The sequence below is a fragment of the Phocoena phocoena genome, chromosome 5 (assembly GCF_963924675.1).
Source record: "Phocoena phocoena chromosome 5, mPhoPho1.1, whole genome shotgun sequence".
NCBI classification, from domain to species: domain Eukaryota; kingdom Metazoa; phylum Chordata; class Mammalia; order Artiodactyla; family Phocoenidae; genus Phocoena; species Phocoena phocoena.
The window spans coordinates 61444840-61450040 of record NC_089223.1 but is presented as its reverse complement, the minus strand read 5'-3'; the positions used below and the strand labels follow the sequence as shown (position 1 = coordinate 61450040).

General features: G+C 36.6%; 1 pseudogene; it reads right to left on the bottom strand.

Annotated features, from left to right (window-relative positions):
- Positions 1-1278: 1278 nt before the first annotated feature.
- Positions 1279-1882, bottom strand: LOC136123180 (speedy protein C-like; annotated as a pseudogene).
- Positions 1883-5201: the final 3319 nt, after the last annotated feature.

Sequence of the window (5201 nt, the reverse complement as noted above, 5' to 3'; positions counted from 1 at the left end):
CATTCTTTAATTAAATGTTGATTTTTCACATCATTAACCAATTGGTTTTATTCTTTTTCTTCCCTTCTTATTTTGCGAACATCTGAAATTATCTTTTTTTTTAACAGTCCATTATGTATACTTTAGCTTTCTAAGTACACAGGGAACCTATATTTTCCCACACATCTATAACAAAAATTCATTATTTTTCTAATGATTTTAACTTATGCTCTTGACTCATCAGAAGGAATGCCAATTATTCCTAAGGGAAGACTATGTTTTAACTATTTCTTAAATATTTCACATTTTCTAACTAGTTCAGGGTCAGATTTATTAAACCTTAAGTAAATTCATCTGAAAGTTTGGCTTTTCATTCTTAATGCACTATTTTCCAACATTCTCTATTCTGTTACATCTTCCTAAGAGTAACTGGGACTGTTTAGAGTACTGGAGATAAACTGATGAGGAAAAATCAAGCAGAAGAACCATGATGTAAAATGTAGCAGCGTGGACTTGTTTCATTTTGTCCCTAAACAGAGGGTAAATGTGTGAAGGTAACTGCACTTTCAGCAATTAAAAAAGTTACATAAAAATAGTTTTCACTTACTGGAACATGCTTCAGAATAGATTTCTCATTTGATTGCATAACCCGTTTCTGAGCTTCTTAAAGCAATCTGATTAGTGTTAAAGACAAAATTAAAAACCATTTTTAGTCTTTTTCTTCCTTCAATACCTAGAAAAGAGGAAAATTTATGACTGTAGTTTAATTTTATTGCTACTGAACCTTTCTTAAAAATGAACTGGCAGATGCCATTACTAGGTTAATTGATTTAATAATGTTCCTGTGAATAAGCTAGCACTTCTGACTTGAATTGCTTTCTCAATTGATTGGTACTCTATAATAGAATTCTATAAAATGTATAGAAGGAGCAACAAGGAACTCAGCTCTGGATTTTTTGGTTAATTCATTAGCATTTAGAAGTCTAAGAAATCATTGCATTTTCAATTTGCTAAGTACATGGCATTTGTTACTAATAATTAGGCACATGCATTGCTTTTACATAGGCTCTTTAAAATGCAGTCTTGTAAGAATCACACTAGAAAAAAAAGTGTGTTACATAGCCTAGTGGTGTGTTTATTTTTCAAATGCCAGCAAGTAGCACCTTCTAGGGATTTACAAGATGGAAGAAATCAAGATCAGTTCAGGTAAACTGCAGGGCAGGTTGGTTCCGGAAAAAGAGGAGGAAAGGGGAGTATCACAGAGAAACTCAAGACAGGAGCTGCCACCTGAGACAGGAGTCAGGGGGTGGGGGGACATATCCAGTAGAGCGCTGGGTCAGCAGGCAAGCAGGCAGGCTTCTCCTCACCCTGTGAGTTTCTGAGCCTTGGAACATTGAGAGACTTTGGGGGAATGTGGAGGGTGTAGGTGCCTGGCTCCAGTTGCATCTGGGGTGGGGAACAGGATGATGAAGAAGTCCCCACCCCAGAGATCTTCAGTCACTGAGAGACAAGCTTGGGAGAGAGGGTGATAACACTCAGGGTTGAGGGAAGGGCACTTGGATGAAGTAGGCAAGGGGCAGGTATGGTGGCATCAATAGCTGTGGTGAGGGTGCAAGCCACAGAGGGAACGGTGGGGTTACAAGAGGCCGGGCCTGGGGATGGTGGACTCAGATCTTTGGATAGGCCTCTGAGGCCCGCCGTGATGGGGGCACCAGGCCCAGGAAGACCATGAACTCCTTACAGCACTGGCAGCTCACGATGACCCAGAAGGCCATCTGTGACCATAGTTTGTCCCTCTGGTACAGGAAGTTCCCCACCCAACTACCCAATCTTTGCCCAGGGCCCACAGGAAAATCTTACATTTGGGGTTCACCATGTTCTCTTCAATGTCCTTTACAAGCATTATAGTAATGTAGTGCTATGTTTATATACTGTATATCTAATAGAGATTTCTTAATTAATTAAGTAATTAATTTGCACCGGGTCTTAGTTGCGGCAGGCAGGATCCCTAGTTGCCCACACAGGCTTCTTAGTTGTGGCATGCGAACTCTTAGTTGTGGCATGCATGTGGGATCTAGTTCCCAATCTTTAGACTTCTGGATCTTATATTTGTTTTGTAATGAGCACTACAAGTAAATAAAGCGTGCTTTCTGGCATATATAAACACAAAGCAGCCATTTTTCCACCTTGTCTTTTAAGGCTTAGCTCAATTCCCCTTCTTTAAGATACTTCTCTCCTTAGGGAATTATTTCTCTTTTCTGTGTTTTAATGGACTGTATGTATTTGTATTCACTTATCATGGTTTCTACTATATTATATCATACAGATTTATTTGTCTATCTGTTCCACTAAGACTCCAGTAGAAGACACGGTATATAATAAATGCCCAACCATGTTTGTTCAATTAATTAACTCACAGTATTATAACACAACATGCTTCCTTGTTATCCTCTTAGTATATGGCTTCATTAACAAAATGTAATGACATCTTATTTTTGAGTGCTAATACATTTCTTGTTTAAGTAAGATTTCTTTCTTCTTATTATGTATTACTTATCAGTCCTTGAACATAGAACTATCATGAAAACGATATTGATGTGGAAAATATTATAAATTTTTAAATTATTGTTTTTAATTTCTCATATCATCTATATATTTATTAAATAAACATTCCGTATTTATAATGAGGCCTTGATTTCTTTTGAGTGGATTAAACAACACAAATTTATTTTCTCACATTTCTGTAGGCTGAAAGATTAAGGTGCCATCAAAATTGGTTTCTGGTGAGATCTCATCCTGGCTTGTGGATCACTACCTTCTCTATGGCCTCAGATGGCCTTTTCTCTGTGCACACATGGGAAGAGAGCTCTCAGGTGTCTCTTCCTTTTCTATTGGATTAGATTCTATTCTATCAGATTCCAGTTCTATCAGATTAGGGCCTCATCTATTTTTATGACTGTCTATAAATAGTCCTATAGATTAGGATTCAGACTGAAGGAGAATACTCTGCCTTCAAAAGACAGAAGAAATATTCTAAGTCAGAGAGGAAATCTTAGCACTAGTAGGTATGACCCTGGGTAAAGTATTTTTACTCTCCTGGGATCCCTTTCTTAAAATATTTAAATAAAGAAATCAAAACTCATTTTCCCCAGATTGGTCCTTGATAGCCACAGAAGAGAAAACCTTATTCAATTTCTTATTTAAAAATCAATTTTATCTATTAAGTATTTATTAAGCATTTATTGAGTCAGGTCCTATGTTAAGCACTGAGAATATTTCTAGGATAAAATGTACATAATCCGTGTCCTCATTGAGCTCACATTCTCAAATAGGTGACAAACATTAACTAAACTATATTTATACAATTAAAATTAAGAAAACTGCTATGAAGAGCAGAGAGAAATGTTCTAGATGTTCCAGAAATCTTTCTTTAAGGTAGTTCCATTTAAGACCATTTAAGTACTGTATTAGATTACTATTGCCACAAACTCAGTAGTTTGAAACAATACAAATTTACCATCTTAAGGTTCTGGAGACCAGAAGTCCAAAATGATTCTCACTGGGCTAAAGTAAAGGTTTTCAGGGATGCACTCCTTCTGGAGCAGAATTTGTTTCCTTTTTCAGCTCCTATAAATCACCCACATTCCTTTGTTTATAGTAAGCTTCCTCCACTTCAAAGGCAGCAACTATGATTGTCACACTGTTCTCATGCTGCTGTGCCTGTGGTTCTCTCTCTTCTGCCTCCCTCCTCTACCTTTAAGGTGTCCTGTGATTACACTGAACCCATCTAAATAATCTGGGAACATCTGTCCATATCAAAGTCAGCTGATTTTATCAACCCTATTTCCATCTGCAACTTTAGTTCTCATTTGCCATATAATCTAATATTCATAGGTTCCAGGTTTAGGATTCAGGCATCTTTGTGTGGCCATTATTCTGCCTACCACAAGTAGCAACGTAAATGAATGGGACTTCGCCCTGCAAAGGCAGGTAAGGAAGGAGAGCAGTTCAATCAAAGTAAACAACGTGAGAGAAGACTGTAGACTGTAACAGAGTGGTATGACAAGGACAAAAGTGGTCTACCCCTCAAGCAGAGAGCACGGGTAAGAGTGAGACATGATCTGTTGACCTCATTACATAATGAGAATCATTCTTTCGGCCAAAAAATACAGCCATTCACATTATCTAGTGACCCATAATTCCTGAAATTTCTAATGAAACTAGCATTTCCATCATCAAGAATCTCAACAGTTAGTTATTTAAGAATAAGACATAGAACCAATATCAGAATGACTTAATCTGATGGCGAACATTTTGTTCCCTGTTTTTAACACAAAGTCAGATGAACTTCATCTTCTATCTCAGTAACATGGACAATTTTCTAGTGGGTTCTTTAGGTGGTGACATCAGAAACATTTGTCTAGGTGAATGCAATTTGAAACTTCATCAGTGTATTCTATCTGTTTTGATAAATTTTTCAAATTTGTTAAAATTTTGCTAAATATTTGAATTTTACATTATTACTGAACAGATTGAACTATGACTTACGTTTCACAATTAGCATAGCTGTTTCATGGACTATCATATTTTGTACCATAGCAAGTTTATCTTTTTCTTCTTCTGTAACAGCATGAGACTGCATTGCTTGTGACAGTATTACCTTATAACTTGGGATAGTCCCAAAACATCCCTCTCCATATTTCTGTTCATCCACCCTGTCTCCCTCCCTCATCAATCAAGGCTTCCAACATCAGGATTCCTGTCTTAAAAGTGGCTCTTATAGATGGAATATTTGTGTCTCCCTAAATTTATACATTGAAGTCCTAACCCCCAGTAAATTGGCACAGCCACTATGGAAAACCGTGTAAAGTTTCCTCAAAAAATTAAAACTAAAACTACCATATTATCCAGCAATTCCACTTCTGTGTATTTATCCAAAGAAAACAAAAGCACTAATTTGAAAAGATGTATGCATCACTATGTTCATTGCAGCATTATTTAAAATAACCAACACATGGAAACAACTTACATGCCCATCAATGGATGAATGGATAAAGAAGATGTGAGATAGATATATATATCTATATCTCTCTCTCTATCTATATCTATGTATCTATATATCTATATATCTATATATATATATACACACATACATGCACACACACACAATGGGACATTGTTCAGCTATGAAAAAGAATGAAGTCTTACCATCTGCAACAACA